At 41.1% G+C, this 13,490-nt stretch overlaps 1 pseudogene; it reads right to left on the bottom strand.

The window, feature by feature from the left end:
- Nucleotides 1-1,859: 1,859 nt before the first annotated feature.
- On the bottom strand, nt 1,860-3,753 carry LOC114906581 (annotated as a pseudogene).
- Between the last annotated feature and the right edge of the window lie 9,737 nt (nt 3,754-13,490).

Below are 13,490 nucleotides of genomic sequence, written 5' to 3'. Positions count from 1 at the left end.
GGTGAGCTCCATGTAATACTCCTCCACTATCTTGATCCCCCTCTCTGAGTTATTTTTTTTTTTTTGGCTGTCATCCTTTGAATGGAGGGAGATACAAATGCATTAATGCCAAAGAATGCTTTACATACTCATTAGCATAGTGATTAATGTTAATTGAGGGATACACAATGTGTTAAACCTCAAAAACTACAAAGTTTCCTGCAACATAAGATAATGGAAACACTCCTTCTTGAGTTTTTCCCGCCACCTTTACTTTTAAAGTTCTAAATGGTATCTTGGGAACTAAAAAATAATAGGCTAGTTTCAGCTGTGGTTTAAGAATTCTAATGAAGCGGTATGGCAATGACACTGGGACTGTGAAATTTCCCCAAAAGGGCTTTCTAGATGACCACTAGTACAAACTTTAAAAGTATTTCCAATAAGGGCTTCCGTGGTGGTGCAGTGGTTGAGAGTCCGCCAGCTGATGCAGGGGACACGGGTTCGTGCCCTGGTCCGGGAAGATCCCACATGCCGTGGAGCAGCTGGGCCCGTGAGCCATGGCTGCTGAGCCTGCGTGTCCAGAGCCTGTGCTCCGCAACGGGAAAGGCCACAACAGTGAGAGGCCCATGTACTGCAAAAAAAAAATAGTATTTCCAATAACACATAGGCAAGTTAAGTGGCTTAATAATTTAAATGCCTGGAAAGCACCTAAGATGTCTCGTCTTAGAGAATTTTAAAACATGGTATAAGTACCATTTATGGCCTACAGAGAAACTTTTCAAAGCATGGACATAACTTTAAGGATACCAAGGAAACATCAATAGTTTTCATAAAGCTTCAATAAACACCCCAAGGCATAAATGTTCAAAACAGCCTATTCACTAAAATGTCACTGCATTATACTTTTAGAGGTATAAGTATGCTATGCTTGCAGTGAGAGGACATTTAATTTATGCTTAGGTGTCAAATTCATCTTCCATTTACACAGGATGCACCAATAACACTTAGGATAGTGAATAGTTCAAGTACTACATTTCCAACATGTCTTGCCTTTTGCTTTTTGATTATTCAGCACTGGGACTCTTCTGCCTGTAGTTTTTCAGAATATTTTGAAAGAGACTAGGACTACCCTGAATATAGACTTCAAGTAATATTGAGCCCTTCTGAAAGAGCTGTCTAGATACTTTAATAATAACGTTTAGAGAAGGGAATAAAGACAAAACCTGCAGTAACTGAGTTTCTTTCAAAAGAAGAAAAATAACGTTGAACCTGGCACGTAAGCTAAAATGTTTTGTAATTAATGTCAAAATTTGCCAGGATTGTTAATACATATTTTGGTAAGAAAAAAACACTATATTGGCAAGGTTAATTATTTGTGTGCAATATATTGTATATTAATGAAACAGAAGAATTTACCAGTAATGGAAGAAAACCCACAGCAAGGGAAGCATCCAAAGAAGGGCAATCAAAAAGTTAGGTAAGTTTACTAGCTTTAGAATACAAAACACACCTTAATTATAGAACTATTTCATTTTTAAAACTTCAGTTTTTTAATGTACTTCTAATAACAACCTCATCTAAGGAGCCATGGAGGCTTATGAAGAAGACCTAGCCACTAAGATGCTGTGTTTCTAGTGTAGGGGGTGAATTAATGCTGCTATAAGAAGAAACTGAATCACATCAGCATCAACAAACAGCCTTTTTCTTTTACACAGTAACTCATAATTTGATGACATTATTTCTCTTCATTAGTTCAAAATTAGGCAGGAAAGGAACTACATCAGACCCAGAAACACAATGATTTGGCAAGCCACAGTCACTCAGCTCATGGATTTGTGATAATCTGCAGAAAATTTGCTTGACTCTAGTACTCCATTTTTTCACATCTGTAAAGGAGTTCGATACAACCTTTTTTAAAAATCAACTTTAAACTGCAAACAGGCAAAGAGATCATGAACTGCTTGGGGGGGGGCGCTGTAAAGGGCTGGGGGAAAGTTGTGTTCCTCCTGTAGGGGCCAATTAAGTAACACTTCCTTGGCCTTCTTTCGAAGTAGCCACTTGTTTTCTCCTGAGGATAACTGGCTAAAATTTCCTGTCTTCTTTCCTGGCAAGACCCAGTCAGCTGTATTAAAGCGAAGCCAGGAAGTGGCCGAGAGGCTTGTAAGCTTTTGTTTGCAAGCTCTGTCCTTGGTAAGAGGCACTTCCTTGGGACATCCCTCTTTGCATGAGGGAGTAATGAGCCACTCTGACAAGGGACTGTTGTTTATGACTTAGAAGGAATAAGCAATTCTAGAAGAAGCCATTTCCTTTGGTGCCTTAGCTTGTTCTGTTGTCTCTTTTCTGAATGGACAGGGCCACATATTCAGGGAATCTTTATGTTTCTCAGGTTCAAGTTTTGGTTCCACAGGCATACCATTTTTATCCTTTCCTTCTTTCTTCAGAACCCATTTACACAGAGCTTCCTTCTCACAAGTTTCATCACACATGCACTCTGCAAAGCTTATACAGGGCTCATTGGCTTTGAAGACCTCCTCTACTTTATATGGGTCTTGATGGTCCTGAACAAGCCAATCCTCAGTAATCACACTGGGAGCGGACATGAGTTTATTGGACTTCAAGTGGTTATTCAGGCACTTCAGACTGACCAGATTTTCAGTCTCCACACCTTTGGGCAATTGGTACAGGAATCAGGCTTGGCAAGCCAATCATACACACTATAGGACTCCTGGTAACACCTGGAACAAGAGCTTAAACTTCTCACTGGTTTCACATCTGCCATTCCCAGACTTCTCAAGCTTATGGGATTCCTGGGGAGTCACCAGCCAATCAGAAAGGTCCATCTCATCTTGATCAAGAAGCCCTAGATCTCCAACCTTTTCAATTTCAATGGAGTAAGAACTGGTAGTAGAATAGCTGTTACACTTTTGGTAACTTGGTTTTTCAGAAACTTCTTGTTGCTGACTCTTGTGGAGACAGTTTTCCAAGCCCTTTAGGTTGCCCCAGACATTATTGAAGAAACTGCAGTCTCTGGCAGAAGTCTGACTATTCTCCAAGGTCTGCTTTTTGGGTGATCCAGTCCTGGAGATTGGTGCTGGGTATGTAAGAAGCCTGGTGACAATTGGCAGGTTTGCTACCAAGGAACCATTCGCTGATAATGACAGCTGTGGTGCTGGATGCTGAGTTATGCTCTGACAATGGTATATAGGCTCTTTTCTCCAGGAAAGACCGAATATTTGATGAACTAGCATAAGCCATAAAGTGTTCAGGAATTTCAATGGTCTTGAGAGACCCAAATATGGTGATAGCCTGGCGCAGGGCAGTTATGTTGGCTTCAAAGAGTAGGACAGTGGAACCTTTAAGTTTGAGGGTCAAACTTCCCAGTCTGTCCAGGCACACGGAGACTTGATTGGCTAGATCTTTGTTTTGGGTGCAATCCAGTTGATGAATAAGACAACTGAACTGACCCAGTAACCAGTTGAGCTGCTGGGCCTGCTGCTGAAGTGCCTTCTCTTTAAGCTGATAGATGAGATCTATCTTTTCATACACCCACACCTCACAGCTTTGAAGGCATTCCAGGTGATGACTTATGCAACTGTGAATCTGGGCTTTGACCTCTCACAAGTTATCTTTAATTTGCTGTTCAGCCCAGAGAACTCCACCAATAGCAAGCTCCAAATCCCTCTGTACATCACAACACCTCAAAAGGGGTTCTCTATTACTGGAGCAGCCTCTCTGGTCCTGTGAGGTACTCATTCTTCTCCCTGTTCCATCTAACGCCAAGTAAGGCATTTCTAGTTCAAAAGCAACAGTGACTCATGCAACTTTCCAGGTTTCCCAACACTTCCTAGAAGCACAGTCACCCTAAGAAACCTGGGTCCCATCCTTCCTGGAAGCCACAGCCTACAATTCGCTCTCCACTTCAGAGCAGGCAAGGGCACCACTCAGTACACATGCACACAGCCATGGCTGCAGGGCCCATTCTTGGCCCAGCAAGGCAAGCCCACCCCTTGGGCTCCTGCTGTGGTGCTGAGCTGCCAGAGGTAACTCACAGGCCAGGTCCCTGCCATTCCAGCTTCCTGGCAAGCAGGAGGTTGCTTTATCCAGGACTGGGGTAAGGAAGGTCCCTGAGCCTGCAGGCTGTGCCCTGCCCCTCCCATGCACCTGGCAGTGGCCCATGGGCAGAATTAGGATACTTTTATATTTCCCTTTTGATTTCTTTTCTGACCCATTGGTTCTACAGAAGTGTCATTTAGTTTTCACATATGTGTAGATTTTCCACATTTCCTCCTGTTGATTTCTAGTTTTATATCATTGTGGTCAGAAAGGATTGTTGGTATGAGTTCCTTCTTCTTAAATTTCCTAAGACTTGTTTTGTGTCCTATCACATGACCTATCCTGGAAAGTGTTCCATGTGCACTTGAGAAGAGTGCGTATTTTGATGCTGTTTTATGGAATAGTCTACATAGGTCTAAGTCCATTTTGTCTAAATTTATGGCTCAATTCCACCATTTCTTTGTAGATTTTCTGAGTGGAGGACCTATCAGTTGTTGATACTGGGTTATGAAGTCCCCTAGTATTATTGTATTGCTGTCTATTTCTCCCTTTAGATCTGTTAGTGTTTGTTTAACATAATTAGGTGTTCTGATGTTGGGTGCATGTATATTTATGATTGTTGTGTCATCTTGATATATTGTCCCTTTATCATTATATAATTACCTTGTCTATTGTTACCATTTTTAGCTTAAAGTCTATTTTGTTTGATATGAGTATCTACATTTTATTTTTGTTTACACTTCCATGGAATATATCCTTTTATTACAGTAAGTCCCCTATGTATGAACCTTCAAGTTGTGAACTTTCAAAGATGCATACATGCCTTTGCATGTCAAATCACGTGCTAGTTAACGTGTCTGGCATGCACTGTCACATGTGTGCATTCTCTACAACTGGTTGTGCTTTTGTGTACTTTACTGTACAGTAATGTATAGAGTATAGTAGTACAGTATCTTTATTTCAAGCCCAGGATGTCTGGAAGCAAGTGTAAAAGCAGCAGTGATGTAGCTGATACTGCTAAGGTGCACCAAACGATAATGTTGGAAACAAAAGTGAAAATAATTGAGAGAGTGGAGCAAGGCAAAAAGATAGTAGATGTCACTTGTTTTTATAACATGAATCATTCAACCATCGGCACGATTCTAAAGAACAAGGACAAGATCATGGAACATGTGAAGTCTGCTGTGCCAATGATGTTGACAATAATATTGATGAAGCGTATAAAAGTGATGGAGGAAATGGAGAAACTTTTCAGAGTGTGGATGCAGGATCAGCATCAGCATCGAGTCTCACTCAGCTTAATGCTGATTCAAGAGAAAGCTAAAAGGATTTATGAAGACTTGAAGAATAAACACGGTGAAGAATCAGAAGGCACATCTTTTAATGCCAGCCATGGCTGGTTTCATTGGTTCAAGGCTAGAGCCAACCTTCACAATGTAAAAGTGGCGAGTCAGTGAGTGCAGATATGGTAGCTGCCCAGGAATTTCCTAAAATGCTTCAAGAAATTATTGATGAAGGCATATATTTACCCAAGCAGGTTTTTAATGTGGATGAGACAGGACTGTACTGGAAGAGGATGCCACACCAAAGTTACATCAGGAAGGAGAAAAAGTTTTTGTCAGGCTATAAAGCAGCAAAAGATAGGCTAAATCTGTTGTTTTGTGGCAATGCTTCCGGTGATATAAAGCTAAAGCCTCTCTTAGTTAATCATTCAGAAAACCCAAGAGCGCTTGAAAACATAGCCAAGGGCTCTCTTCCCGTCGTGTGGAAGAGTAACCCCAAGGTCTGGGTTACACAGGCCATTTTCCAGGACTGGTTTTTCCACCACTTTATTCTGGAGGTAGAGAAATATTGCTTGGAGAAGAATGTCCCATTCAAAATTATTTTGCTGCTCGGCATTGCTCTGTGCCACCCCCCATTCATGGGCAACTTTCATCCCAACATCAAAGTAGTGCATCTGCCACCGAATACTTCATCGTTTATCCAACCTATGGACCAGGGAGTTATAGTGACTTTCAAGAAATATCACTTACGTCACACTTTTCCTCAGGCAGTAAAGGCAAGTGACGAATCAGGAACAACTTTGTCACAATTTTGGAAGGACTATAATATCTACAAGGCCATAAAAACATTGACTTTTCTTGGAGTAAGGTTATGGCTGTCACCATGAATGGAGTTTGGAAGAATCTTTGCCCGCAGTTTGTTCATGATTCTCATGGATTTGAGATGGTGGATGCGGAGTCCAAAGAGGTTTTCATCAATTTAGTGACCTTCAGTGAGAAGCTGGAGATAGATGTGCAAGAGGACAATTTCATTGAACTCCTTGTTGTGCAGCATGAGGAGCTTACTACTGAAGACCTGATGTAATTGGAGGCCCAAGAGAAAGGATGAATAGGGACAAGAAGAAGAAGTAACTGAAGATCCAAAGAGATTCACGACGCAGGAAATGACAAGGGGATCTTCTTTATTTGAGGAGGCACTGTTAGTTTCTCAGGCACAAGACCCAAATATAGAATGGTACACGATGGTTGCAGCAGCTGTTCAGAATACAATCCACTGCTACTGTGTCATCCATGATAAGAAAAAAAGTTACTACCCAGACATCACTGGATCATTTTTTCAAGAGGGTAGATAGAGTTGAATCCAGCAAGGAACCAGAACCTGTGCCATCAATGTCAGGCCTGAGTGAAATTGCAGCTTGCCCTCCATCTCCTGTTGCTGACAATCCTTCAGTTCTACCATCTCCCAACTCCTCTCCCTCCTCCAGTCAGTAACTATTCTGGCCTGTTCACTCGATGCCAGTCCCTGTATGCCAGCTGTCGTGCTGTACTTTTCAAGGTACTGTACTGTAAGATTAAAAATGTTTTCTTTACTTTTTGTGTTTGTTTTTTATGTATTATTTGTGTGAAAAGTATTATAAACCTATTACAATACAGTACTATATAGCTGATTGTGTTAGTTAGGTACGTAGGCTAACTTTGTTGGACTTATGAACAAATTGGACTTATGAACGCACGCTCAGAACGGAACTCATGTGTATGTAGGGGACTTACTATACTTCACTTTGAGTCTATGTATGTCTTTAGAACTGAAGGGTGTCTCTTGTGGGCAGAATTTAGTTGGGTCCTGTTTTTCTTATCCATCTAGCCATTCTGTGTCTTTTGATTATTAATTCAATCCACTTACTTTTAGAGTGATTTTTGATATGTCAGGACTCACTTCTGCCCACTGATTGTTTCCTGGGCTTTTTAAATTTTCACTTTTTCCCATCTCTGCCTACCTTTGTCTTTAGTTGTAGAGTGGTGTAATTAAAAGTGGACTTGAAGGAAACATTAAGCTACAATGCTTAGCAAACTGACATAGGCCTCATCTCTACAGTATATTTTGCTATTAAATGGCTTGCCACAGCAGCATCAACAGCATTTTTCTTCATATTATGCCAAATTCAGAGCAGTAATGTGTATTTGAAATCAGACCCCGTATTTTACTTTGCTGTTTTAGAAGAGAGCTGAATCTTCTGCCTTGGGCCTACCTCAGTGTAAGATTCAGATAAGATTAAGTCTCTGATTGGCTTTTCTATATATTTTATACTTTTGACCTCTTCTTTAAAATCTTTACTTAGCTTTTGAGTAATCACTCTTATGACTCACCTACTCTCAGTATTTTTGTAGGTCTTTCTTCTCCATCCACACGTAAAAGTTGTTTTTCTCCAGGGTATTTTTCTTGACCTTATTCTTTTATCGTCACAATATGAGTGTTTTAACTCATACTCACAGTTTCCACTGTAAGTTACATACTAATAGACCTCAAATTTATATACAGGCATACCTCAGAAATATTTTGGGTTCAATTCCAGACCACCACAATAAAGCAAATATTGCAATAAAATGAGTCACATGAATTTTTTTGGTTTCCCAATCCATATAAAAGTTGTTTATACAATAATGTAGTCTAAGTGTGCAATTAAATATGTTATTGCTAAAAAAAATGCCAACAACCACCTGAGCCTTCAGTGAGTCAAAGTAATAATATCAAAGGTCACTGATCACAGATCACCGTAACAAATATAATAATAATGAAGAAGTTTGAAATATTGTGAGAATTCCTAAAATGTGACACAAAGAGATGAAGTGAGTAAATGCTGTTGGGAGAGTGGTATGATAGACTTGCTCAAAGCAGGTTTGCCACAAATGCCATGCTGCATTGTAAAAAATGCAATATCTGTGAAGTGCAATAAAGCAAAGCATAATAAAATGAGGTATGCCTGTATCTTGATCAGTCTCCTGTGTGAAGTTAATTCAGTCAACTGCAAACCTAACTTTTTAATCTAAAAATTCATTAGGCTCTTTAAATTTAGTGTATATAAAGCTGAACTCATAATCTCTTTCAAAACTACTCATTCTCTTAAACACCGTTTCTTAGTTAATGGGATTATCACCTACCAAATTCCCAAAAGGAATCAGAAATCTGGGAGTCATAACCATCGCATCTGTAGTTTTTCTTCTCAAACTTCACATTTAATTGTTCATAAGAGCTAAGAATCTACTACTCAAGATATATATATATATATATATATATATATATAGAGAGAGAGAGAGAGAGAGAGAGAGAAAGAGAGAGTTACATAGATATATAGATATAGATATCTATCTCTTTTTTTAAAACTTCCCCATTGACACTTTTTTACCCCTTTAATTTAGGTTCTCTGTATTTCTTGCCTGGATGATTGCAGTAGTCATCTAATTATTCTGGATGTAAACTCTCCACAACTTTCCCATACTCTTTAATCTTTCCTTCATGCTGATTCCAGAGTGATGTATCTAAAATAAAAATCTGATTTATTCTCATGCTTCAGTGAATCATTTCCTACAGAATAAAAATTGAATTTTTTTACAGAATAAAAATTGAATTTTTTTACAGAATAAAAATTGAATTATTTTATCATAGTCATTGCTCCATCCATACCACGGTATTTATAGTTCCCCAGAATTCACCATACAGTTTCAAGCCACAATGATTTGTGAATAGTTGCCTCTGTGAGTATTTATTCATACTCTTCTATATGCCTATCTGCTTGCATGATTTTGTACCCATCTTTCAAAATCTACTTGGTATAGCTTCTTTTGTGAAATCTTGATTTCCTTCAGTGAGCCTCTACTTTCAAGTACACATTTGACTTGACTTTAAAGAATATTTTGAAGTCGAAAAAAGACAAATTTTAGAGATATTGTGAATGAAACATGGTGGAAAGTAGTTAATACAACACTGCACTAAGACTTAAGAAATCCATTCTTAGTTCTAGGTCTGCCAGAGAATATATATATATATATATATATATATATATATATATATATAACTTAAGTAATTTAATATCTGACTTATTTTTCCTATCTGAAAAATATTAGTGTTGAACTAAATGGCCTTAAAAGGCTCTTGCAATTGTAGCATCATTGATTTTGTAGGTCCTGTTGGAAATGGGGTGTAGATAACTTAAGTTGAAACTGTAGAGAACTACAAGGATCTGAAGAGGTTTCAACTTTAGTGTTTAGCTGAGTACTCATCAGCATAAGAGAGAGAGAAAACTATGCAAGATTATGGAAAGAACTACCTACAAAGATAGAATAGTGATTGTAGTTTACATGGCTCATGGAAGTGTTCATTCTGTCCCCAGCTAGAGTGGAATTCCTTGTGACATACAAGGCAATCTTTAGAAAAACCAGTCTTGGTGAAAACTAATGACAGACTAAATGCTGCTCTAGTCCTTCCTAACAAATTAAAATTAAGACCTGAAAATATAACTCTTTCCAAGTAACATAAAAGCATTATTGAATAAAGATGAAGATTATTTACAAAGGGAGTGACGTCAGCATCATGGAAGCATGAGACACTCTTTTTTCTCTCCCCATCAATCTACAGCCAACAAAAGTGTCTCTGCCCAAACACAAGTATTCTGGAGAATTCCCCACATCTGTACATCTAAAAGTGGGTGTACTGGAACACATAGATGAGGTGGGACCAAGGGAGATAGCAGAGATGGTACCTGTGATGGTGCACCCCTGGCTGTGATAGCTGAGCCCACAGCCCTAGAGAACCCAGTAACAGCAGGGGATAGACAGAGTGGCACACACAACTCCAGCCTCCCAGCTGCAGCATCACCTGTGGCCACAAGGAACAGAGCAGCAGCAGCAGCTGGGCCTGCAATCTGTCTATCTAACTAAAGAGGTGCCCATGACTCTGCTTTCCTATCCCCATCACAGCAGTGGCACCCATGAACCTGACAATACAAGGTATGGCAAAGATACCCATGAGCCCAGCTCCCCCTCAATCATCCCTCTCCCCCTGCAGCTGTGGAGTTGTGACACAGGAGATCCTAGATGCAGGAAACTGGCCATCCTTGTGCCCAAGGCAGCAAAGCCAGCAATGACAGCAGTGACACTGGCAAAAAGTCACCAGCAACTTAGAAGCACAAGCAGTAAAGAGACCACCAGACAACACCTCTGAAAGAGGTGCTAGAGTATCCACTTTCTAGGGGGAGATCAAGGTGATAAAGTAGGATGACACTGAACTCACTCTCTCCAAAAACACATCAGAAATACATCTACATGTGGAGAAACTCTTGCTGAAAACAAGCTGGAGGCTGGCAGAAAGGCTATTCTATAACCAGGACTGTAAAGAAAGATACACAAAGAGTCAGGTAGGAAAGGAGAAGTGATCAGGTCAGGACCTGTGCCCCTAGCCAGGAACACAGAAGAGGAGGGGGATATCCCAGGCTTGGGAGTCCTCACTGGGGAGTGAAAGGTTTGAGACACATAATGGTCACCCCAGCCCTGGGGTCCGACACTGGGAAGACCAGTCCCCTTAGCTGGTTTGCAAGCCAGTGAGGCTTACTAGAGGGCTGTAAGGAACTGAGAGTCTACTCATGAACAGAACATGCACAGGCTTGCTTATTCCCAGGAATGAGGAAGAGGAAACAGACTAAAAATGGCCTGGGGCTCTGGCTGGTTTCAAAGGACCAGCCCAGCATGCACCCTAACCCACACTGAGTGTCTGCTCTAGTCCCTCTTGCTCCAGTTCAACTCTCTATCAGAGCAAAGGCTGCCATTGCCAAGGAGATTTTACACTGGGGGAAACAGAGCTAGCTCAGACCTGGCCCTGCCTCTGAACAGGGCAATGATGGCCATTGCCAGGGAACATTCAGAATCAGCAGATTGGGAGCTACCTGAGACTCTGACTGGCCTGCTAGGACCATCCCAGCACCCTGGCCTGCACTGAGCACATCCTCCAGTTCCTCTTCCTCTGGCTCTGCTCTCTGCTGGAGTGAATGTGCCATTGATTGGGGAGGGGGTACATGCACTTGGAGGAAACAGAGCAAGCTTAGACCTGGCCCTGCCTCTAAATGGGGTGAGGGCAGTTGTTGACAGTGAATACACAGAGGCAGAAGATTGTAAACTACCTAGGTCTCTGAATGGCTTGCTGAGACTATCCCAACATGCATCCCAGCCCACAACAGGTGTGCACTCGAGCACCTCTTGCTCCAGCACTACTGTCCACTGGGGAAGAAGTGCCCTTGCCAAGGGGAGAGTGCACACTTAGAAGGAATAGAACCAGCTCAGAACTAAACCTCATGACTTCTGATCCAACATTTGAGGCCAGACTCCACCCCTGATAGGGCAGTGACAACCATTTCACAGAGGAGAAGTCCTAGCTCACACATGGCTCGGGTTTTAACCCTTCCATTTCCAGCCCTACCTCCTACCAAGGTGGTAGCTGCCAGCACACCACAAAGAACGATGTGACCCATGCTCACTTTAGATCCAGCTCTCCCAACAAAGGCACTGGACACATGTAGACTTCATAGGGACACTCCCACTCAAAGACAGCCCTTTAAGACTGAGATAGGTAACTGTTTAATTTCATAGAGACAGAGAAAGGTAAACCCAATGAGAAGATGGGATTTTGTTTCAAATGAAAGAACAAGGGGGAGTTCCCTGGTGGTCTAGTGGTTAGGGTTTGACACTTTCACTGCCATAGCCTAGGTTCAATCCCTGGTCAGGAAAATGAGGTGCCACAAGCCATGCAGTGTGAGGAGGAAAAAAAAATCAAGGAAAACAAACACTAACAAACAGAGATAAATATTTACCTGAGGGCTTCCCTGGTAGTGCAGTGGTTAAGAATCCGCCTGCCAGTGCAGGGGACACAGGTTCAAGCCCTGGTCCAGGAAGATCCCACATGCCACGGAGCAACTAAGTCCATGTGCACAACTACTGAGCCTGCACTCTAGAGCCCATGAGCCACAACTACTGAGCCAACGTGCCACAACTGAAGCCCACATGCCTAGAACCTGTGCTCCACAACAAGAGAAACCACCGCAATGAGAAGCCTGCACACCACAACAAAAGAGTAGCCCCCATTCACTGCAACTAGAGAAAGACCGTGCACAGCAATGAAGACCCAACACAGCCAAAAATAAATAAATAAATTATTTTTTTAAAAAAAAATAATAATTTACCTGATAAAGATTTCAAAGCATTAGTAATACATGCACTAACTGAACTTAGGGAAAAAATAGATGAACTAAATGAGAATTTTAAGAAGAATCTAGAAAATATAAAAAGAACCAGTCAGAAATGAAGAATACAGTAACTGAAATGAAAAACGCACTACAAAGAATTAGCAGACTAGGCGACACACAAAAATATATAAACAATCTGGAAGGTACAATAATGGCAATAGGGTTTCCCTGGTGGTGCAGTGGTTGAGAGTCCGCCTGCCGATGCAGGGGACACGGGTTTGTGCCCCAGTCCGGGAAGATTCCACATGCCGTGGAGCAGCTGGGCCCGTGAGCCATGGCCACTGAGCCTGTGCATCCAGAGCCTGTGCTCTGCAACGGGAAAGGCCAGAACAGTGAGAGGCCCATGTACCGCAAAAGAAAATAATGGCAATAACCCAACCAGAACAGAAAAAGAAAAACAAATTTTTAAAAATGAGGATAGTTTAAAGGACCTCTAAGGCTACACCAAGCATACTAACATTCACATAGGGGTCCCAGAAGGAGAGAGAGAGAAAGAGGTAGAAAATGTATTTGATGAAGTTATGGCTGAAAACTCCCTGAAGCTGAAGGAAGAAACAGATTTTCAGGTACAGGAATTACAGAGATTTCCAAACAAGATAAACCCAGAAAGAGCCACAGAGAGTTCATGCTTTGTGTAGTTACAGTATGCATGAATTTCAAGCTTAGTTAAATTAATACATCCCTAATAAAAGGAATTAGGAAAAGAAGAACAACAACAAAAACGAAAGCCAAACTCAGCAGAAGTAAGGAAATAATAAAGATCAGAGAGAAAATAAAGACCAAATAAAGGACCACAAATAACATGTTGGCAAGGATGTGGAGAAAAGGGAACCCTAGTACCATGTTGGTGGGAATATAAACAGGAGTACCCATTAGATAAAACAGT

Source organism: Monodon monoceros, unplaced genomic scaffold, assembly GCF_005190385.1.
Source record: "Monodon monoceros isolate NGI ecotype Baffin Bay Population unplaced genomic scaffold, NGI_Narwhal_1 Super_Scaffold_22, whole genome shotgun sequence".
Taxonomy (NCBI): Eukaryota; Metazoa; Chordata; class Mammalia; order Artiodactyla; family Monodontidae; genus Monodon; species Monodon monoceros.
Note: the sequence above shows the minus strand (reverse complement) of the source record. Positions and strands in the feature narration are given on the sequence as shown.